We start from the raw sequence: 25,013 nt of genomic DNA, 5'->3' as shown, positions 1-25,013 counted from the left end.
GTGGCTTGGTGGGCGTGGCAGAGGAAGGATACTGCAGAATCTCCATTACTTCCCCACTCCTGGGGGAAGGATATTGCACAATGTATCGTGAGTCTTCGGAGAGGGGTGGCATATAAATGCAAGAAAAACAGAGTCTGTTTTAGAGTGAGGGGCATATAAATACAATAAATAAATAAATAGAAGTTCAAATAATAAATAAATAAAAATAAAATCCTCATTCCCACCCCACTCTGGGGCCACCCAAAGGTGGCATTTGCCGGTTCTCCCAACGACTCAAATTTTCCACTACTGGTTCTTCAAAATCTGTCAAAACCTGCTGAATTTCACCCCTGGCCCTATAGAGTCATAAGTGTAAAAAACGTGATTATCTCCAAATGTTTGGGGCACTCCTTTGCTATTCACTGTTGGGAGACACATGGGGAGAGACAACAGATTGCAGAAATTTCAACCGTGATTGGCAGAGGATTTCCAGGCTGTCAGAGATAGAGGTCATTCACCTCTTCTGGCTAAACCAGCAGTGTTCTGCCTGCAAAAGATGTGATCATTTTCAGAACAGTAGTAAACACGGCAATGGGATGAGCCAGATTTAATAGTTCTCCTTGCAGGTCTCATGAAACTGGAGCACACATATAGAGTAGTAATCTAAGCCTGGCAATATCCAAGTGAAGATCTACATTTGACTAGTCCAGGGGTAGGCAAAGTTGGCTCTTCTATGACATATGGACTTCAATTCCCAGAATTCCTGAGCTAGCATGATTGGTTCAGGAATTCTGGGAGTTGACGTTCACAAGTGATAGAAGACTTTGCCTACCATTGCCTTAGGGAGTTGGGCAGCATATTTAATTTAATTGACTTGACTTCTATACCGCCCCATTTCAATGGGATTCATATAAATAAAACAAATAAATAGCCTAAAAATATTGCGGAGGCGGCAAAGTGAACATATCGTCTAAGTTAATAAGCGCACCACCGTGCCCATCACCGTCCCTGTCCTAATGTTCCCACGTACTCAAAATCTCCCTCATGTATATACATGTTTAGACTTTTACTGTAACCTTATGTTTGACAAAAATAAATAAAATAAAAATAAAATAATTGGATTAGAATAGAAATACACACAATGAGGTAATTTACAATACGCCCACCGCCCCGTTGCCCTCTGCTGTTGAAGTTTTAGGCGCGCGGCGCCTAAGGATGAATTCACCCCCGCTGGTCAACCTGAGGGTGACAACCATCTTTCGAAAGCAACCAGCTTCCAAGGCTACAAGCTGTTGGCGGCTGAGGAGTTGAGGTCCTTCTCAACAGCTGCATTTAGGGTGAAGGAAAAGAGACCCCCCACGTCACATAACGCAGCCCAGAGTCTGTCAAGAGTTGGACGGCCTATAAATTCGATAAAAAATAATTTCTTCCCCAGCCAATAGGAAATGAGCCGAATTGGGGTGGGTTGGGGGAATCCCGCTAACCCCGCGGCTACCTTTCGGGATTAATCACAGCAACTCTCCGCCAGGCCCCGGCCTTGCTCGCCCGCCTTGAAACGCGGGCGAAACCAAGGCTTTGATTTGGGGGGAGGGAGAGAGAGAGAGAGAGAGAGAGAGGCGTCCGGACGCACGCGCCCTTGGGCAAAAACCCGGCGGGCTTTATGGAGCCGGCGCCGCCTCTCCACACGCACGCGCGCAAATCCCAAGCGCGGCTTCGCAGGGTTTTTTGAGGGAAGGAAAACAAAAACCCGCCTCCTCTTTTCTCGTTTTATTCCGTAAATCCGAGTGTCTAACCCCGAGGTGGGAGGGGGGGGGGCGAGTTCCTGGCAAAGGCCGACGAGGTCTGAAAACACCTAGGAGTTTTATTCAACCTCGGCCACTTTAAGCCTGGCGGACTTCCAGAATTCTGGGAGTTGAAGTCCGCCAGGCTTAAAGCGGCCGAGGTTGGAGACAAGACGTTTCCCGCCCAAAACTTTCCTCAACTGCACAAGGTTTCTCCGTTAGAACGACGCCCTTCTTCCTGGCAAAGAAATCCTGCCTGTAGGGCAGCTCTCGGATCTCGGGAGGTGCCCACTGGGCGTAAACCAGATTGCCCGGAGATCCGGCTTTCCGACCCCTCTGGATTTTGGGAAGCTCGCTCTGTAGCGCGGGGCGAGCAACAGGATCGCCCAGCGCACGGGGAGAGCGAGGGCGGCGGTATGTGTCACACACACAGCCCTTCTGCAGGCTGCGAATCTGATCCGTTTCCAGGGAAAAGCTCATCCCCGGTCCGTCGCTCGTTGGGACGGTTTTCTCTTTATTTGTCTCAATTGAGACATTTAAGAAAGGCCGGGGGGGGGGGTGTGTGAAAAAAATGAAGCCGGCGGAGGGAAACAGGTGGCAGGAGAAACATCGCTTAAACCTCCATCATCTCCTCGTAATTTAAGTTTCCTGGCGGCGAAGTTTTCCAGAAAACCTGACTGCCCTGCTGCAAGTGGACGCTCGCACCTCAATGTGGAGGGGGAGGACCGCGTCCGTGGGATGCGGGGGGGGGGGAAGCGTCTGGATTACCTCAGGGACTCCGTGTGGGAAGAGGGTCCCAAGCGCGGCAAGGTCACCTCAGAGGGCCGGAGTGGAGTCCCGCTGCCCTCGCAGGACCCCTTGAATGTAATGAAATATTTTTTTTTGCGCCCCGAAGGCAGACAAACAAGCCCGAGACAGTATCGGAATGAGGGGGAATGGGGGGGAAAGGTGGTTTCATTTACCGTGGGGAAGGAAGGACGGTGGAAGGACGACGGTTTTCTCCCACGGGGACTTTAACTACATAAAGCTCTGCCTCGGTTTCCTCCTCCGACTCCTCCAGACTGAAGAACGGCAGCGTATCTGGGCTAGCCTCTTTTTAGTTCTTTCTCTTCTTTCGACACACAACTTTCTGAGCTCAGCCCCTCAGACCACAAACCTCATTTCCTGAGCTAACGCTTTTGCGCTGAAACGCCAGTGACATTTGCTTGTGTTTCCCCCTCCCCCTTAAAAAAATAGCCTGGCGTTCTTCTTTAGTTTTATTCTATCCTTAGCCTAAGATTTTTTTTAAGGTATGAAGTTAACTAGGACTTAGAAACAAGGTATTGCTGCAATGGCACAACAAAAAAACCCCGACTTCTAAATCTCTCTGGCTGAAGACTAAGTAGCAGAAAGGGCTAAAAATGGAAAATATGTGCAAATGCAAAAGCATCTCAACACATATTTTAAATATTAAGACAACAGGTTGATGTTTATTTCTTAATTTAGGCCACTTTCCCTTATTTTGGATTTCTACTGCCATAATCTCAGATTCAAAATTCTGGAGAGTTTTGAAAGCCAGCTGAATTAAGAATTGATCTGTGAGAATGTATATTTAGATCCAGTGCCAGGACTGAGCATTATTTGGCATACTTCTGATGACAAATATAGCAGGTATGAAATACTTTCCTTCCCTTTCACAGTTGCTCCAAAGCTGCTGCCTCAAAAGGCTAACTTTGCTTTTCCAGATTTTTATTATAGATTTCTAAACCGGTTGATGTAATTAAGTATTCCTTTTGCAGCTCACTTCTGTGTATGTTTTATTCCATCTAGTCCCATGAATGTAAAGTCCAAATGCAGCCATGGGTTGGGGTGCCATGCTTTTGATTGGAACCCAAAGATGTAGCCCCAACGAACATGAAAAAAATGGGTAGAATCATGCTTGAGGATGTTTTTGGCAGAATCCTTTTATTTAGGAATGTGTCCAGATTTTCCAAAACTTGGTAGAGTTAATCAGAAGCAGGTGAAAAGATAAATGACATTTTGGACCAATAATTAGAACTGTGTGATTCTTCTCAGTGGATACAACTTCTCTGTGCCTAACATTCTTTATAAATAAGAATGAGTTAGATGGTAGGAGGGATATGGATAGAAATGTGAACAAATATATATTTTTGTGCAAGCTGAGAAAATGTTGCAGCCTTGAATATATAAGCCTTCATAATATAAAGTATTTTTCCAGTATCAAGCCAAATGCACTCTTCTGGTTTGCTCAGTGAAGAACAGAATGAAATTCAGAAGCTAAGCACTCTGAATGGATTTCAATCTTCCAGTCCTATAAGAATCCCATTTTGGGAAATAAAACATTTGCAGTAAAGTCTTCCAAAATTACAGAACATTTGCTCAAAATATTAGACTGCTTGACCCACTATATGAAACAGCCTATTTTGGGTTACATTAAAATGACAGTAATACACAATGGATAATGAATTATTTTCAGCTAAATTTAACTTGGAAGGGATGGAACTGTACTTCTGAAGCATACTACTTTGAGAATGCAGCCAAACAGATGGCCTCCAGATGGTAGCAAAGAGTTTTCTATGTCTTTGCTATCATCTAGTGGTCCTCTGAATTTTTGCAGCCCAGTTATGTCTATTAAAATGAAGTCACCTAAAATGGTATTGGTGTAATACCATTTTTTACTGTTTAAAACAGTAAAAAGTAATTGTTAACTGTTTAAGTGTTACATGATATAATTGCTTGGAAATTATTTTTCAAGTCCAGCAAGAATAAGCATGAAATATATTTTTCCTGTGGAGATGATACTAAAAAGTATTACAGGCACAGATTGATCTACAGTGGTACCTCTACTTAAGAACGCCTCTACTTAAGAAGTTTTCTAAATGAGAACCGGGTGTTCAAGATTTTTTTTGCCTCTTCTTACAAACCATTTTCTACTTAAGAACCCAAACCCGGAAAAATTTCCCAGGAAATTTCAGAGCGGCACGAAGGCCCAGCCAGTTTCTTGCCATTCCCCCTCGGTTTCTCTCTCTGGTGCAGTGTATGGGAGGTGCGTGCTCCTCCTCACCACCTCAGAGTCCCTCTTTTTTTTTTTTAAGCCTTAAAGTTTTAGATTTTTTGATTCACCTCACCTTCCTTCAGCAGCAACTCTCCTCTTCTTCCTTCTCCTCCCATCCATATTCCCAGCTTTTATTTCTTTCCTAATAACTTTGCACGCATTATTTGCCTTTACATCGATTCCTATGGGAAAAATTGCTTCTACTTACAAACGTTTCTACTTAAGAACCTGCTCACGGAACGAATTAAGTTCTTAAGTAGATGTACCACTGTATTTCCATTAATGTTGTCTGCCTCTTATACTTTTAATTATTCTATTCAAATATTCCATCTCTGCATGATTCACAGCAAAGGTGCAGAAATCATGATAGCAATAGCACTTATCTTTATATACCGCTTCACAGCATATTGCCCCCCAACAATCTGGGTCTTCATTTTACCCACCTTGGAAGAATGGAAGGCTAAATCAATCTTGAGCCTGGATTACTGCAATCTAACCACCACAGGTCTGCGGCTCTTATGATAATAGTAGTAGCAATATCGGTTGCTAGTAGAACTTGATAGCTACCACTTTCTACATCATAAATAACCCCCTCTACACAAAAGTACAGTACTCTGAAACAATTTTCATATGTATCAAGCCTCCAGGGAGAGGTAAGTGTTTCAGAAAATGCTATTAATATTCTAAATAATAGCATTACCCTCTCCTTTGCCCAATTTAATTTAATTTATTAGATTTGTATGCCGCCCCTCTCCATGGACTAGGAGTGGCTCACAACAAAATAACACAGTATAACAAATCTAATATTAAAAAACATTTAAAATCCCAACATTAAAACCATGCAACACAATCATTCCATGCATAAACTAGATATGCCTGGGGGTATCTTAATTCCCCCATGCCTGGCAACATGGGTGGGTCTTTAATAATTTACGAAAGGCAAGGAGTGTAGAGGCGGTTCTAATCTCTGGGGGGAGTTTATTCCAAAGGGCTGGGGCCGCCATAGAGAAGGCTTTCCCCCTGGGGACCTGGAGAAGGCCAACTCTGTGGGACCTAATTGGTCGCTGGGATTCATGCAGCAGAAGACGGTTCCAGAGGTAACCAAGTAAGATACATCACTATTGATTACTAGTATAATGTTCCTAATTGTGTGCTAGGCAGCAAACAATCCTAGGAAGTCATAGTTTAAAGCACAAATGATCTTATCAATGCAGTAGGAGTTACAAGCAGGGTGAATGAATAGAACCCCTAATTTATATGTTTTTTTTAAATTGACATGCAGGATCAGGCCTGCAGCATTTCTGAAATGATAGATGCTGCCCTGGAAATCTTTCCTCCATGAAAGTGGCTGTTCAGTGGTGTACTTTGGGCATCGCCAATTTCCCATTTTTATCCTTTCAAATATGTCAGAACATCAAACCCAAATTGTATTTTGAGACCCAGACTTTGTGAATATCAACTTAAATCAAGTCTTGCCTAGTATTTCCATAACTGACTGGTATGCCCTAGAAACCTTGCCCAAGGTTCCTGCATGCACATAATGCCATATTTAGTTCTGTCCCCTTGCAGTGGTTCTCAACCTGGGGGGTCAAATGACCATTTCACAGGGGTCGCCTAAGACCAAGGGAAAAAACAAATTTCCCATGGTGTTAAGAACTAAAGCTTCTATTCTGGTGCCGTGGAAATTATGTTTACAATCCAACCAATCAGGCTTTTACAAGTGGGGGTATCCTGCCAATCAGCTTAAACCTCTGTTGGGAGAATTGACGCTAGACTTATGGTTGGGGGTCCCCACAACACGAGGAACTATATTAAGGGGTCACGGCATTAGAAAGGTTGAGAAACACTGCTGTAAAGTGATTCTTTTTCTGGAAGCCTTATTGTAGGAGACCAAGCACGATGAAGCAAAGAACAGAGAGAAAGGGGCTTTGGAAGACCCGGATGTTCGTGTGAAGGAGGTTGACATTAGGCGCAGGCACATTCTGGTCAGAGAATACTCGTTTGGGCCACGCCCACCACAGAAACTCTGGCACAGTGATTGACGCGGAGCGGTTTCCCCCCACCCCCTCGGTAAAAGTCATCGCAAGTTTTAAAACAATAAGTAAATAAAATCCTCCAGGGCTGGAATTAGCTGGAGGATGGACCGTGACCTCTCCTGATCTGCTAATAGCCTTTGCGGAAAGCTCTCCTGGGGATAAACACGTCCAACCGGCGCGGCTGAAAATACCTTGACCCCCCCCCCCCCCTCCTTCCACCCCCCAGCCGCCAGTCTCCCAGCTTGCTCATTTCCCTCAGGATTAAATTTGGAAGGAGTAGGAGGCTTCCTCCGTCGGCCTCCCTCGGAGATCGGTGTGTCCAGGGCAGGATTTTTGTCTGCTAAGAAAACAAGGGGTACTTGGGGGGGGGGGGGGGAAGAGCCGCCAACCCCCACAATAGGAGAAACCACGGTCTATAAAAACTCGGGTCTCCTCTCTCCCCCCTCCCCCCATCGCCTTTCCGGGGCTTGCAAAGGCCACGCTCTTCGAAGGTGCCTGCGGTTTGTGCAAGCCGGCCAAAATCAGCAAGGCTCGAGACAGAAGTTTGGTGTGCGTGTGTGTGCGTGTGTGTGTAAGCGTTGTGACTGCTTCTCCCCCCCTCTGCCCCCCCTCCCCGCCCTTTGGTTAAAAAAAAAACTCTGCATGAAATCACACCGCCTGTAAAATTAGCAGAAGGCTCCAAACCGCAGAGTTCACAAGAAGAAGAAGAAAAAATACACGAGGTGTGTGTGTCCCCCCCCCCATTAGCAGCAGCCAGTTCCCCCCACCTCCGCGTAACCAAGATGAACGAAGGATGGAGGGATGGGAAACCTGCCCCCCCCCCCCCCGTTTATAAGAGCCCTCCGGGCACCTTTCAGCAGCAACCAGTCCTCACTAGTGATTTATTTATTTCCTCGCTGCGGTTTCCTAGCTCATCCAGCCCTATAGAGAAGCAAAAAACGAAGCGTGCCCTCTTTCTCTGACAGGCAGGAAGCCCAACAGGTAAAGCCTGTGCCTCCCTGCATCTTGTGAGCCAATGTGATCAAAGGATTGGGTTGGTTGGTTTGTTTCCTGATATTTACCAGGGTCGTCCAGAAAGTAATACACCATATTTTTTTCCCTCAACCTACAGTAATGGTGTGAATGTGAAACTTTATTTAAAAAAAAAAAAAGTTTATTGAATTTTAAATAGAAGGTAAGGGAAAAGGGGAAAATTGTAAAGGGGGGATATACATAATAAACTTATACACATAAACTTATACACATACACATAAACATAAGCTTATACACATATATTAACATAACTTCGATTCATAGACTTATATAAGCTCAAATATAGATTAAAATATTAAAGTAGTATTTACATAAAGAAAGAAATTACATAAGGAAACAATAGAGTGAAAGAGGAGAACTAATTGATATACAAGAGGATAAGGTTTGGGTAGAGGGGGAAGGGGAAAAGGGGGACTTTAGATATACATTATTTGAATTGTCAGGAGTGCGTGTGTAAATTTTGTGTTTCTTCAGACAGACAGCGTACCTGCAGCAGTGTTTCAGAAAGGCGTCTGTAAGTGATGTACGTTACAAGCAGCATGTCATCATTGAATTTCTCAGTGCGGAGAAAGAAACTGTCGATCCAGTAGGGAAAGGTAAGTGCGGCCCTTCACTGCATAAATAATCAAAAAACCATGTGTACACTCAATCATCCCTAGTCCCAGGTTTTAATGGCTTTCCGAAAGACTGGTAGGATGGGAATAGTAAGCATCTCTGGAGGCAGTTGATTCCACAATGTTGGAGCCACCACAGATATGTCCCTTCCCCATGGCCTCACCAACTGACATTGTTTGGTGGACAGGACCCAGAGAAGGCCAGCCCTGTGGGCTCTTATCGGCCGTTGAAAGATATGAAGCAGAAGGCAGTCCTTTAAGAAGTCTGGCCCTGAGCCATGTAGGCAGTGGTGGGCTCCTACGGGTACGGTCAGGTATGCAGTACCGGTAGCAAAATTTTGGATTTTTTTTCTTTTTTTCCCTTCTGGGCTCTGGGTATATATTTCCTAGCACAATAAATGAGGTTGAATGTGTATAATTTTAGAAGAGTTGTGCGTGCATGTGTATACATACACTTTATATAGTAGATAATCAGGGTTGGGCTACTGACCGGATGGGGGAGAACGCAGTGGGGTAGTGAAAATGGAGCTCCACCCCAGAATACCCAATTTGCACTGAAAGATGTTGAAACAAAATGCATAAGCCACCTCCACAGTGTGGTAGTAAAATTTTTGGTAGCCCATCACTGCATGTAGGGATTTAAAAATGATAATCCTTGATGTTTGGTGCTGACTTAACTACACAATCCATGGGGCCACTTTAAGCCAATCACTGTCTCTTACCCCAACCCATTTTACAGGGGAACTTGGAGGTTTCTATGTTAAGCATGAGGCTACTACCTTGAGCATTCTGGGCAAAGGATGAGATTAGAGTACAATGGAACTGGTTCACAGTGCTTGGAAATTCTTGGCTGGAAGCAATGGCCCTGCTCCAAGCAATGACATTGGCAGATCAATAACTAGATTTAAGTTTAATCTACTACATGTGAGTGTAGCAGAGAATTTTGATCTTCTGTTACTAGATCTACCTGAAAATTTCAGGATTTAAACAAGATAGGTTCTATGTGCCAAATATATGCCATGCTACAAGTTATCATCCCACACTATTTCATGGGCTTTTTTTCATTGCTTTTGCTAATCATCCATCCATCCATCCATCTATCCATCCCTCCCTCCAGGGGTGGGTTCCTCCCAGTTTGGACTGGTTCACCCAAATTGGTAGCGACCCGCTGGTGATGTCATGATGATGTCACCAACCCAGTTTGGTCAATGCTGGTCTGTGGGCGCTGCCATCTTTTTAGTTTTTTTTTAAAAATTAAAAATATTTTTTTCTTCTGAGCATGTCTAGAAACTGAGTTTCAGACATTGTGCATGCAGTCACCACCTTGTTTTTGGCTTTTTTCCCCCCTGATTTTTTTTGGCACTGCGCATACATCAACAGAAGGCTATGCTGGTTGGAGAATTCTAGGAGTTGAATTCTGGGAATTCCACAAGTCTTAAAGTTACCAAGGTCGGACACCCCTGCTCTAAAGGAACCCTAACAAAGTTGACTCATCTTCAGGCCACCCTTGTATATTGTCAGCATACAGGGAAAAATACAGGTAGTCCTTGACTTACAACAGTTCATATGGTGACTGGTCAAACTTACAATGGCCTGAAAAAAGTGACTTATGACCATTTTTCACACTTACGACTGTGCCAGCATCCCCATGGTCATGTGATCAAAATTCAGAAGTTTGACAAGTGGTTCATATTTATGATCTTTAGGAGTGTCCTGGGATCACTTGATCAGTTTTGTGGCCTTCTAACAGTCAAAATCAATGAGGAATCTGGATTCACTCAATAACCATGTTACTAACTTAACAAGTGCAATTATTCACTTAACAACTGTGGCAAGAAAAGTAATAAAATGGGGCAAACTCACTTTTTTAAAAATGTATCATTTAGCACCATAAATCTTGGGCTAAAGTGGTCATAACTTGAGGACTACCTGTATTAATTTGTTAATACAGAAACATGGCACATGTTGGGGGCAATATGCTGATTCTGTAAACCGCTTAGAGAGGGCTGTAAAAGCACTATGAAGGGGTGTATAAGTTTAAATGCTATTTTAAACTTTACATGTAATTGTTTACCTTTTTTTTCTTGAAAAGTTGATGGAGAAATTATTTTGTCTGAATGACCTTTACGGGGGAAAAATAAGACACGTACGATTGCATATACGTACTAAAAAAATCAAGAGGTCTAAGGAGCACTTTATACTTTAGCATATTGAGATGACATTTTATACTCAAGAACAAACAAACACCACCACCTCCACAAGACTCCTATACATCCTGCTAACTATTGCTTGGAGATGTTTCACATTTTAGGTGACAAAATTTTTGTCTCATTTCCCAGGTAACTGTAGAGATAGCTAATGTTCATTTAATTTTAAAAATGTGTGTTTTGTTTTCTCCTGACACAAATCCTGATGTAAAAATTACCTGGGGCACCTAATTCACCATATATATTTATTTATTGATTTGATTTGATTTGATTTGATTTGATTTGATTTGACTTGTATGCCGCCCCCCTCCGCAGACTCGGGGCGGCTAACAACAATAATAAAACAGCATATGACAAATCTAATATTTAAAATAACTAAAAACCCTTATTAAAAAACCAAACATACACACAAACATACCATGCATAAATTGTATAGGCCTGGGGGGAAAGGAATATCTCAATTCCTCCATGCCTGACGACAGAGGTGGGTTTTAAGGAACTTACGAAAGGCAAGGAGGGTGGGGGCAATTCTGACCTCTGGGGGGAGCTGGTTCCAGAGGGTCGGGGCCACCACAGAGAAGGCTCTTCCCCTGGGTCCCGCCAAACAACATTGTTTAGTCGACGGGACCCGGAGAAGGCCAACTCTGTGAGACCTAACTGGTCACTGGGATTCATGCGGCAGAAGGCGGTCCGAGAGATATTCTGGTCCAATGCCATGAAGGGCTTTATAGGTCATAACCAACACTTTGAATTGTGACCTTGTGATCTTCGTGGTTACAGTGTCAGAGATGGCAACCAATGAACTTCTGTTGGATTGGTTGTGATATGCCTTTTTTCCTGAACCACTAACGCCTGTTCCCCATGGCCTACCTTTCACGGAAACATCTGCCTACAGGTAGTGCTCCACTACCAGTAATCTAGAGGCAGCTTAAAGATATATGGACTAAAATTCTCAGAATTCCCCAGCCAGCATGCGAAGGAACGCTAATCTAGGATCAACTTTTGGCAACTCACTGTGTGCACTTCGCACTTCATATCAATTTTCAAATTTTTGTCTATGCATTTTAACTGTAGCCTCACCCAGCCACCCCCACTCTTTGGTCTCTGCCTGCCATTAATTTACCTCCTTGTAGCAAACAGCAGCAGAGCCTGATTAGCACAAGCTAATGTTGATTGATTATCTTTCTTCCAGCACTCAGCTGATTGATTGAAGTTGCCCCAAGCCCACATGTTAAAATGAAAGTGAAAATAAAACTGCACAGAGGCAAATTGAGAGAGGCAAAGACAAAATTTTATTTTCTTGTGCTAATCAGACTGTGCTAAAACTGGCTGTTCATTTTTTGTTACAAGGAGGTAAGTCAATAACTATAAATACCTATAGAATGTTCAAATTATTAGACTTATTTTTTAAAGACTGCTTTATTATTGTTCTAGACAACTTAACAAAATGAAGAAGCTTTTTAAAATAAATGCTTGATCTGAAGAGGCCCAGTGCTGTTGTATCTTCTGTTCAATAGCAGAGAATACTTCCAGAGAGCCACATCAATTTTAAAGATCTGTAAAAATATAATCTGAAATGTAACAGTGTCCTGTTTTAGTATTAAGATAAGGCAGCTGAGTTAAACTCTAACTTAGTCATGTTTGGAATAGATCTATTTAAATAATTGGGAGGAGTTATCTTGATTACATTTAAGAAAACTTTCTGGGATTAATATACTGCCATAATGTACATTTCTCCAATCCTTTGCTATTTCTATGGGTCAGGCACACATGCACAGAAATACACAACGAACAGTGTATATCGTCTGGGCTATTTGCTGTTTGGCAAATTGCTGGGAGGCAGAGGCCTATTTTCCTTGTTTTCCTTCCCTCAAAATTAAGGTGTGTCTTATACTCCAGTGCCCTAATGGCAACCCTATGGTACACATGCCACAGGTGGAACATGGAGCTATATGGGAGGGCACGCAAGACTTTTCTATGTTTCAGCTCCAGCGTGAACGTGCATGCTGGCCAGCTGATTTTCAGCCTTTGCAAAGGCAGTTGCTTCCTCTGGACGCTGAAGTTTCCCTGAAGCCCCGGAAGCAAAAAAAAAAAATCCCCTGATGGACAAACCGGAAGTAGGAAAAACGCACTTCCGGTTTGTCTGTTTAGGCATTTTATTTTCTGTGGTGGGTTCCTACTGATATGGTTTGGGGAGTCGCACTGGTATGAAGCCACTGATTTTTGGTTATTTTTTTCCCCGGCGTCTCCGTATGGAAAAAGCCCACAGTTGTGCTTCGGAGGAAGAAGAAAAGTCATGGAGATACAGTACTAGAAAAAAAATCACCCAAAATCAGTGAGTTCACATCAGTGCGGCTCTCTGGACCACACCAGTATGAACCCACCACTGCCTATCAGGCTTGAGAAAGGCCTGTGCGCATGTGCTAGGGGCAGCGGGGGTGTGTGTGGCACATGTATGGGGGGAGAGGGAAGGGGAGTGGCATGTGCCTGCACACCCTTTTTGGCAGGCGAATGAAGAAAGGTTCGCCATCACTGCTCTATTGCGTCTTTTTTTTCTTTTTTTAAAAATAGTTTATTTTAATAATGAAAAACAAAACAAAACAGAAATGAACAGACAAACACACTTACAAACATGAAATGAGCACAAGGTCAATCAACTTAAATTGTGAGCCGCCCCGAGTCTTCGGAGAGGGGCGGCATACAAATCTAACAAATTATTATTATTATTATTATTATTATTATTATTATTATTATTATTATTAAATGTTACAATTCTGTTTTCAAGGATTCTTTCTTTTTCTTAGACGTTAATTTAATTCTTTTTTCTTTTCTATCCAACCATATAGTTTCCTCCAAACGGTGTAATAGTCTTTATTTTGTTTATTAAGTAATTCAGATGTTAATTTGCTTAATTTGGTATAATCTAGCATTTTCCTAATCACCGTTTCTTCATTTGGTATATTTTCCTTTTTCCATGTTTGTGCAAACGCCAAACTTGCTGATGTTAATATATGCGTTATCAAATAGTAATCTTCCTTTCTATCCTGTCCTCTAATTATTCCCAAAAGATACATTTCAGGTTTCATTTCCAATTCATAATTTGACATTTCTTTCAACCAATTTTGAATCTGAGACCAAAATTTTGTTGCTTCTGGACATAACCACCAAATATGATAATACGTACCTATGGCAGATTTACATTTCCAGCATTTATTGCTTATGTTTGGGTGGATTTCGACTAAACATGCCAGGGCATAATGCCACCAATAAAACATCTTATGTAAATTTACTTTATATGATACTGACAATGTCATCTTATAATTAATTTTCCACAATCTTTGCCAATTGTCTAACTGGATAGAATAACCAAAATTTGTCATCCATGCTATCATATTATGTTTAACTACTTCCTCTATATTTTCATAGGTTAGTAAATAATTGTACATTTTGATAATAAATTTTTTTTCTGGACCTATTAAAATTTTATCTATGTCACTGGGTTTTTTACATATTCCAAATTTGGGTTTTTTACATATTCCAAATTCAATTCTTTTTTATATCTACTTTGTACCTGGAAATAAGATAACCAATCTAACTCCAGGCCTCTACTTTTGAGTTTTTCTCTGGATTTTAAGAGTCCCTTAGAATCTAAGAGTTCTTCATATGTTTTGATTTGTTTTTTGTCAACTATATTTGGATGTATTTGGGCTTCCAACATAGATAACCAACTAGGCACTTCTCTATAATGTTTTTTTTATTTTTCTCCAATGTTCGAGTAAAATATTCCGTATCTGATGTTGTTAAAGTTGTTCGGAGTATAAGACGCACAATCTAGTGCGTATTATACTCTAAAAAATACGGTATATCGATCCCTGCAGTTTTCTTAGCAAGATTTCAAAGGGGTTTGCAGTCATCTGCTTTCTATGACTGAAAATGAAGGACTGGCCCAAGATCAACTAGCTGACTTCATTCCTAAGGCAGCACTAGAACTGGGAGTCTCCTAGTTTCTACGCTGAAGCCCTTCATCATTCTTAGATTCAATACTGTCAGAAAGTCACAAAAGGTTATCAGGTGACCCCAGGACAATGCAACCGTCAAAAATATATGCCAATTGCCCAGCTTCTGAATTTGGATCACGTGACCACAGTGATGGCACAATGGTTGTGTTCTGCCGGTGTGTTTCAACCGTCCATAATTACAGGGTAATTAGTCCAGGAAGACACACACCACACGATAAAAGGAAAACCCAAAAGTTTTTATAAACAGAAAAACAGAAACAGCTCCCTTTTTTAAATGTCAAAGGGATTTTCTGGTACACACAAGGCACAGGTTAAATGCAGTCCAATTACTCACCCAATAACTGGGAAATTGAGTCCAATTCTAAAGTCCAGAGAGTCCACACACACAATCCTGAACATCAAAAACCATGATCTTGACGAAACAATGAATCAGATAAACTGCCATGAGGCTAAAACACCAGGCTGCACTTTTATCTGTAGCACTAATTACAGCAGCCCCACCCAACCACAGGTGGCCTCATTTTCTCTTGTAATAATCCTTCAGTTGTTGTCTCCTATGCATCACTGTACGCATGCGTGGATGTGTCATTAATTTTTGTTCAGAATCCAGGGATGATACAGATGACTGATCTCCTCCTGGACTGTCTGCCAAACTCCCCTCTTCCCTGTCACTCACGCTTCCTTGGTCAGAGGAGACTTCGTTGGCAGATTCTACTGGAAGCAAAACAGGCCTGCGGCATGTGGATGTCTCCCCCACATCCACCTCCACATTCCTTGGGGCAGGAGCTGGGCCAGAGCTAACAACAGGTTGTATGTGTGAAAAAATGGTCAGTGTCATTGTAACTCAAAACGGTCACTAAATGAATGGCTGTAAGTCAAACACTCCATGTACTCAACCATAGTTGTTCCTATCCTGTTATTCCTTTATTTTCACAAAGATGTAACCCACAAGGCTCAGTCATAAGAATGCCTTCCTTCCTCCAACTTGTTAATTTTTACCAAATGCTACTGTGGGAAAATACACTGCTCAAAAAAACAAAGGGAACACTCAAATAATATATCCTAGATCTGAGTGAATGAAATATTCTCATTGAATACTTTGTTCTGTACAAAGTTGAATGTGCACAACAGCATGCGAAATTGATTGTCAATCTGTGTTGCTTCCTAAGTGGACAGTTTGATTTCACATAAGTTTGATTTACTTGGAGTTATGTTCTGTTGTTTAAGTGTTCCCTTTATTGTTTTGAGCAGTGTACAATTTAGAGTAGAATAGAAAAGTTCAAGGTGAGCAAGTGTTTTAATTCCTGTTTTCTGCTGGTGCTCAGTGGTGCCTTTTGGTGAACAGAAATGAAAAACACAATCTTTTCTCTGGTGGATGAAAAGTAATGAGGGAGAGTGAAGAAGGAAGAGCAGGAAGTGGAGATTGGAGAAAACAGCTCAAAGACGGTGCCATGCTGTTTCTCACACTTTGGTTTATTTATGCTCCAGATTGCAACTTAAAACCGAAATCAGATAGGATCCTATAGCCGTGTGACCCTGACTGGTTTTTGCAACAAAAACAACTTTAGCTTCCTATTCGTAACACCTGGGCAATGTGTCGGTTGCTGCAAGATCATTGCACTTCACTGTTCAATGTGTTTTATGGCCAACTTTCAACTGAATTTCTCATGCCAGGGACTGAAGAGCTTTGCTTGTGCAAAACCCTGCAGCTGGTACCACCAACGACAGATCTACATATCCTTTCTTGAGAAACTCAGCTGCCCAAGCCCAGGTGCCGAGAGTCACAGCTGCTTATAGTTGGATTCCCACCGGGGAAAAATAAAGCAGATGCAATCTACAAAGAAAACTGAGCGACAGGGTGTGTTATGTGTGTAAATATACGTTCACATGGCCCTGGCTTTACAAACTGCATTTTACATTTGAAGATCAAGTGCAATGCTCATCCCGCCGTCCAGGGAAATATCTTTTGTTGGAGAAATGAAGCTTAGATTCCTGGAGGCTGCTAAAAATAGTGTGCCAAGGAAAAACTGAAAGTTAGAGAAGCTCCAAAGGCTGTTTAAGAATTTCCTGCAGACCATCTATTTATGTGGACAAATCTATTTCTTCTCCTGCAATTTTCGGCTAACAAGGTTTCATTGTTTAGTGTACTAAAATACTGTTGTGGCTTTTTAAACTTGAAGCAATCAAAGATGGAGTTTAAAAGTTGAACTCACATGCAGCACAAAGCTCTGCTTTTAAACCTATAGCTCACTAAATTTATTGCAAATAATCATATCATGTTTTATATTTACTAAGATAATTTAAAAATTATATCACTCTTAAGATGCAGGCTACTTAAAACCTCCATGCAGCTTCCATTTCTCTTATAATTTTCCAGAATGTGTGGAACTAATATTTTTGAACTCTGGCTGTTTATGTCTCAGGTAAACCGGATGATTTAAGAAATTCAGTGTGTAAAATAGTATTTTACCTCAAAACCTCTAGATACTTTTTAAAGAAGCTGAAAAACATTATCCCCACTATTCTGGCATGTCATATTACTGGCTGGGCCCTTTGTGGACCATCAAGCACAGCATAAAGACTTTACATGGACCTTAAGTATTTATTTACAGATTGGAGATAATTTTGATCAAAAAAGTGACCAGGGCTCCATATCATATATATCCTATCAAATCTTTATTCTGGTCATAAACCAGCATTAGGATTGGTTGCATAAATCATACATAAAAATAAGCACATGAAAAAAAATAGAACAGATATATAAATTAAAAACCAAACCTATATATAAAAAGAAGAATCTAAAAGAAGAGGTAGAAACATTAGATGAGCATTAAAAGATTAGTATGTTGAAGGCTATATGAAGTTACAAAGTAGTGCATTACAACAAACTAGGTGCTTGTGAAATCTGGTTTATAGCATATGTTCCAGTGGGTTTTGTGCACTGCTGCATAGCTCCATAAAAATTTGTGCAGATTTCATCTTGCTTAAATCATGCCTACCATCCCTGTCCTATTGCCTAATTTACCTGTACCTACCTTGCTAATGTTTATGTTTATACCAGTACCTACTATCTTGAACCTGTTTGACTAAATAAATAAAATAAAGTTTTTCAGTGAAATTTATAGGACTGGATCTCAATCTGAGTTTTGCACTCCTAAATACAATCAGTGTGAATAGTTTATAATATAATCTAGATTTCATCTTGCTTACATCTCCATGTACCCATAGTTACATGGAGTTTAAAGGACAGAACACTGGGGCAGGGGAGTTTGTGGCTGCACTTGGGAATACTGTAACATGGGTAGGACTGTCACAAGGGAGAAACTCTCTGCAATGTATATGGTTAGTTAGAGACTAGAGACAGTTTGGTTAAGTGATTAAGGCATCAAGCTGGAAATTTGGAAACTGTGAGTTCTAATGCTGCCTTGGGCATGAAACCAGATGGATCACCTTAGACCAGTTGCTGTCTCTCAGCCTAGAAAGGAGGAAATGGCAAACCACTGCTGAAAAATCTTGCTAAGAAAACTGCAAGGATTTGTCCAGGCAGTCCTCCAAAATGAGACACGGTTGAATGGAAGAAAGAAAGAAAGAAAAATAGAATATCATTTACCAACAGTTAGTTAGTTAGTTAGTTAGTTAGTTAGTTAGTTAGTTAGTTAGTTAGTTAGTTAGTTAGTTAGTCCAATACAAATTGAAAGTTAAAGAGAATAAAAACATGTAGTAGTAAATATCAGGGAAAGGATAGAAGAAAAGATATGAGAATAGAAGCTGTAGTTATATGATTACATGGAAATGGGATAAAAACCCTTGAATGGAATCAGAAGTGTTATCCATATGGGTGCATATTTTTTCCCCACTGGCTTAATAACTAACAATTCAATGTTTTCAGAATCATGGTAAGCGATTCCATTGCACTGCTATAATACAAACTAAAGAGTTTCACCACTATAGGTCATTCTCAAACATTTGCACAAATCTGCTGAAAATTTTGTTATAAAAGTACGGTTTCTTTCTTTTTTTCTGTGCTAATTCAGCTGGAAAAGATTGTTCAGTGAGGCTTGTTCCCAGGTCAGCCTGCAGAATTGCAACCTTAATTTTAGAACCCATACCACAGAACTCAAGTATGTAATTATAGACACGGCCTGAATTCCCCTGATGAATTGGCTTGTCAGCTTATGCAGGAAAGATCATTTCTGAAAGGTGAAACAAACAAAAAGAGAAGAAGCTAATAAAATAGCAACTGCGACATTTGCAACTGTTCCTCTTGGAATCAGACTTTTAAATCTGTCCTGTAATCCTGGAGGGAGCAGCCTTTCTCAACCTGTTTTGGAAACCATGTAATCTGATGAAGACGTCTAGAGTGCTCCAAGATGGGGAAACTGTGATTCGGGGCATGTCTGGCCCATTTTTCCAGCAAGTGACCGACACAGATTCAGAATTTACACTAATTTGCCTCTTGAATGACAAATCAAGGGGTGAAATGTTCCTGGTTTGAGTGTGCCTGTCAGTCATCAGAGAGCCAGTCACAAAGGCGGTGCAAGACTCCGCCCACCCACCCAGACATGGCCATTTGGTTCTTTTACCCTCTGCGCATGTGTAAAACATTCTGCATGCGCAGAGGGTAAAAGAACCCAAATAGTGGCATCCGGGTGGGTGGGCGGAGCCTCACCGTCTCTTCGTGATTGGCTCCCCTACGACCCAACAAGCATGCCCGGACCAGGAGCATTTCACTTGACTCTGTGTTTTCTTCCCCAAATCCCAACACCTTTAATTTTAGACCATCTACAGTCAACTTCGCCCCATACCTAAGAGGTCTGTAAGGGATGAGCATAAGCACACTATTGTGCCTACCATCCCTCTCCTACTGTCCTATTGTCTAATTTACCTGTACCTATCTTGCTAATGTTTATGTTTATACCAGTTCCTACTACCTTGTACTGCTTGACTAAATAAATAAAAAAGTTTTTCAGTGAAATTTATAGTACTGGATCTCAATCTGGGTTTTGCACTCCTAAATACAATCAGTGTGAATAGTTTATAATATAATCTACAGTAGATCTGTAGTGGCGATAGAAAAGTAATAATGGCTAAGTGATATTTCAGTTCTATACAGATAGTCCTGCATGATTTAAGACCGGCATTTAATGATGGTGCAAAATGTTGATGGCCTTGGAAAAAATGGCGGTGAAATGATTGCAATTTGGATGCTTGGCAACTGGCTTGCATTCACAACAGGTTGTAGCATCCTTGAGTCACAGGATCATGATTTGTGACCACTTTTTGGCCATTTCTGCGGGGGAAATTCCCTTGGGGAAGCTGGTTTCATTTAATGACCCTAATGATGTTTACCAACTTCATGATTTGCGTAATGAACATAGTGATGTGTTTAACAAATTCCATAACAATTGTCATAAAATCAGATCTAAATTACCCTGTTTCCTCCAAAATAAGACAGTTGGGCATTGAGTGCATGGCAATAAAGCCAAGAGGTTGTTGGTTTTTTTACTGGCTCAGCAGTCTCACCTTTTTCTTTCTATTCTCAGGGTTATTATTGAAGTCTTCCTCTTTCTTCTTTAGCAAATCAATTTGCATATATACCGAAATGTTTTCAGTTTCATTCCTTGAATGAGTGAGCTATTTGATTTGAATTATTTCATTAAAGCAGGTTTTTTTCCCCATCTGTATACAAACAATATTTGAAATTAATCAATTGAGATTTTTATTAATTTACCAAAATGTCTTCATTCTATTGTTTTCTGCAATTTTATTACTTTCCTTGAGTCCTCAAAGCTTGTGTCTGAATGTTTTTGCTGTTTGCTTTTTTCAGTCATATAATTCCTTTTTATTTCTGTCTGCTTCCTCATTTATACTCTTCACTGATTGTTTTCTATTTTTATTCAAGTGCCCCAATTCTCTTGTTTCTCTTTTTTATTTGTGTGCTTCCTCCCATTTACTTTCTCTTGTACAACCTGCTCAGCATCCTTCTTCCTTTTCTCCACTCTGAATCAGCCTTACGACACACATCAGATTTTCTCTTGCTGGTGGCTGATCATTATATTTTAATTTTTGCTCATAATATTATAAACATGACTGACTTCATATTTAATTGCCAGCAGATCTCATATTAAGAAAAGATGCAAATATTTTAATTGGAGAATGGAGGAAAAAACCCCGCTTATAATTTAAGAACTTTTCTGTATGGTTTACAGGAAGCGTTTATTAAATCTATCCTACCTTATCTGAAGATGTATTAGAAACTATTAGTATCTCTCTCTCTCTCTCTCTCTCTCCATCTTTCTATCTATCTATCTATCTGTCTATCTATCTATCTATCTATCTCCATCTTTCTCTCTCTCTCTCTCTCCATCTTTCTATCTATCTATCTATCTATCTATCTATCTATCTATCTATCTCTATCTATCATCTATCTCTATCTATCTATCTATCTATCTATCTATCTATCTATCTATCTATCTATTCTTTCTCTCTCATCAATTCTGGTAGCATTTAACAGAGCCAAATAACATTAAAAACATAAAAACCAAACTAAAACAAATAATAGACAAAGATTGTTAAGCCACTGGAGTCCCAGCTTCTTGGTTTATCACTTTTTGACCTTGTACCACTATGTTCTATTTAACACAAAGAAGCAATTAAAGAAGAAAAATGCAGATGAAGAGCAGGAAGACTTTGGGGGGCAGAGCCAAAAGAGGAATCAATCTAGGGCAAGGATGTCAAACTGGCAGCCCGCAGGCTGGATGCATCATGTGCAGCCCACATCCACTCCAGCTCTGTGAAGGGGAAAAATATTATATCATGTGATAACAATGTGGCATTGTGAGTTTGACACCCATAGTCTAGAGTCATTGTATTGCCACAAACAATCCAAGTTCCACTCCCTTGAATTTCTCTAGTGCCAATTTATCTAGCCCTACATGGCATGGGACCAGATTACTTACAGGACCACCTCCTTCCGCATCTATCCCAGTGACCAGTTAGGTCCCACAGAGTCAGCTTTCTCCAGGTCCCGTCAACTAGACAATGTCACTTGGCGGGACCCAGGGGAAGAGCCTTCTCTGTGGGAGCCCCGACCCTCTGGAATCCCCACCCTCCATGTCTTCCACAAGAGTCTAAAATTCATTTATGCCGCCAAACCTGGAGTCATTAGATTCTACCCCCTGGCCAATGTTTGAATGGACATGTGTGTATGCTAATAGGCTTTTTTAGTTTTTTAAATGTAATTCTTAATTTTAATGAATCATATCTCGATGTACAGTATACTGTTTGTAAGCCACCCTAAGTCTTCAGAGGGGCGGCATATAAATTTAATAAATAATAATAATTTAGTACTGACCATCTATTGACTAGATTCTTGTGGTAGAGATAGAGGCCATGTGGAGATTGTGTGCAGCAAACTGCCCACCTCAAATGGGCCTCTCATGCCTACATGATCTCACCCAGCTCACATAGCTAGGATAACGTAGGACATTATCCCTGGCTGGTACATGATCTAATATAGGTTGTTATCAGCAGGATGTTCTTAAGGATTGGTGAGAATTCACCAATAAAAATACTTCTACCTTTTGCTGCTTGGAAAACTGTATAAAAAGTAATAAACACTGAGAAGGCAGTCAGACATCTTAGCATCCTGCAAATGACTTGTCTCTAACTCCATCATTTTGTGTGTAGGCATGAGCAATAAATCATCTTAACTGACAATGTGCGGTCCCAATTGTTCACAGATTTGAACACTGGACAGGGACTTCAAATTACAATGAGATGAGATAGCTTGGGTAGATTTGCATTTGAAGGGATCAAATTATATATTAATGAAATGTGTTATTCATGATACCTTCTCTTAGTGATAACCAAATTTAAAGCTTAATACTGATATGTAGATTTTGACTAGTCAATATAATAATAATAATAATAATAATAATAATAATAATAATAATAATAATTTATTAAGATTTGTATGCCGCCCCTCTCCGAAGACTCGGGGCGGCTCACAACAGACGATAAAACAATATATATAGGCACAAATCTAATATTTAAAAAAACTAAAAACCCTATCATAATTTAAAAACCAAACGGCACATACATACCAAACATAAATTATAATAAGCCTGGGGGAAAGGTGTCTCAAATCCCCCATGCCTGGCGGTATAAGTGGGTCTTAAGTAGTTTACGAAAGACAAGGAGGGTGGGAGCAGTTCTAATCTCCGGGGGGAGTTGATTCCAGAGGGCCGGGGCCGCCACAGAGAAGGCTCTTCCCCTGGGGCCCGCCACACGACATTGTTTAGTCGACGGGACCCGGAGAAGGCCAACTCTGTGGGACCTTATCGGCCTCTGGGATTCGTGCGGTAGCAGGCGGTTCCGGAGGTATTCTGGTCCAATGCCATGTAGGGCTTTAAAGGTCATGACCAATATGTTTCTAATGATGCTTTATGTTATTTTTATCAGATTTATTATTTATTCATCCTATTCCGGTAACTGTTCCTGATTGTGGAGTGTTTATTTTCCCAAAAAGCAAAGAAATGAGAAAAGGGTATAATGAGCAGCAGGAAAAAATGGATTATCAAACCCACCTGAGAAATTGTAAGTAACACTGTCCTATCTGCTTATTATTTTGTGTTAATACATACAGTGCATTCAGAAAGTATTCCGACCCCTTCACTTTTGTTGATTTTGTTATGCTGCAGCCTGATTCTACAGTTGTTGAAAATCATTTTCCCCTCATTCATCTACACTCATTTCCCTCATGATAAAGTGAAAACCTAATTTTAGAAATTTCTGTAAATTTATTTTAAAAACCTGAAATATCACATTGGCATATGTATTCAGACCCTTTGCAACAACACTTGAAGTTTAGCTCTGGTACCTGTATTTTTCTTAATCGCTGCTGACATGTTTCTACCCCATGACTGGATCCCACCTATGGTTAAATTAAATTGATTAGACATGATTTAGAAAGGCATGCACATCTCCACAGAAAACCTTATAGCTGACAATGCATACTGTAGCAGAGCAAAAGCCATGAGGTTAAAAGAACTGCCTGCAGAACTCAGAATATCTCCGGGACCACCTTCTGCCGCACGAATCCCAGCGATCGATTAGGTCCCACGGAGTGGGCCTTCTCCGGGTCCCGTCAACTAAACAATGTTGTTTGGCGGGACCCAGGGGAAGAGCCTTCTCTGTGGCGGCCCCTGCCCTCTGGAACCAACTCCCTCCAGAGATCAGAATTGCCCCCACCCTCCTCGCCTTTCGTAAGCTCCTTAAAACCCACCTCTGCCGTCAGGCATGGGGGAACTGAGATGTTCTTTCCCCCTGGGCCTCTACAGTTTATGCATGGTATGTCAGTATGTATGTCTGGTTTTTATAATAAGGGTTTTTAGTTATTTTATTATTGGATTGCTACATATTGTTTTTATCACTGTTGTTAGCTGCCCCGAGTCCACGGAGAGGGGCGGCATATAAATAAAATCAAATAAACAAACAAACAAACAAAACAGTGGCCTCCATAATTCTCAAATGGAAGAAGTTTGGTACAACTATGACTTTTATAAGAGCTAGTTGCTCAGTCAAACTGAGTAAGAGGGAGAAGAGCATTAGTAAGAGGCGATCAAGAATCTGATAGTCTCTCTGACTGAGCTCCAGAGACCTTAGGTCAGTAATGGCGAAACTATTGCACAGGTGCCACAGGTGGCACACGGAGCCATATCTGCTGGCACACAGGCAATTGCCCTAGCTTAGCTCCAACATACATGTATGTGCCGACCAGCTGATTTTTCCTTCACACAGAGGGCCTGGAGGATGTTTTTGGCTTTCAGAGAGCCTTCGGGGGAATGGGGGAGGGCATTTTTACCCTTCCCCTGGTTCCAGGGAAGCCTTTGAAACCTGGGGAGGGTGAAACACAAGTCTACTGGGCCCACCAGAAGTTGAAAAACAGGCCCTTTCCAGCCTCCAGAGGGCCTCTAGGGGATGGGGGAAACCGTTTTTGCCTTTCCCAGGCATTGAATTATGGGTGTAGCCATTTACGCATACGCGATAGGGTGCACCCAAACTCTCAAGATGGTGAGAAACAAAATTCTCTGGTCTGGCGAAATCAAGATTGAATTGTTTGGCCTCGGTTCTAAACATGTCTGGAGGAAACCAGGCATTGCTCATCACCTACCTAATACCACCCCAACAGTGAAGCATGGTGGTGGCAGCATCATGCTATGTGGGTGATTTTCAGGACTGGGAGACTGATCAGAGTTGACGGAAAGCTGAATGGAGCAAAATACAGGG

The 25,013-nt window shown here is 41.2% G+C and overlaps 1 protein-coding gene across 1 annotated transcript in view; it reads right to left on the bottom strand.

Annotated features, from left to right (window-relative positions):
* GFI1 (growth factor independent 1 transcriptional repressor) overlaps positions 1–2,912 on the bottom strand; it is a 35,545-nt gene extending 32,633 nt beyond the window's left edge. The window contains exon 1 of the mRNA XM_070746546.1: positions 2,723–2,912. The gene's annotated coding sequence lies outside the window, so the exon portion shown is untranslated. The remainder of the gene's footprint in view (positions 1–2,722) is intronic.
* Between the last annotated feature and the right edge of the window lie 22,101 nt (positions 2,913–25,013).

Source organism: Erythrolamprus reginae, chromosome 3, assembly GCF_031021105.1.
Source record: "Erythrolamprus reginae isolate rEryReg1 chromosome 3, rEryReg1.hap1, whole genome shotgun sequence".
NCBI lineage: Eukaryota > Metazoa > Chordata > Lepidosauria > Squamata > Dipsadidae > Erythrolamprus > Erythrolamprus reginae.
Note: the sequence above shows the minus strand (reverse complement) of the source record. Positions and strands in the feature narration are given on the sequence as shown.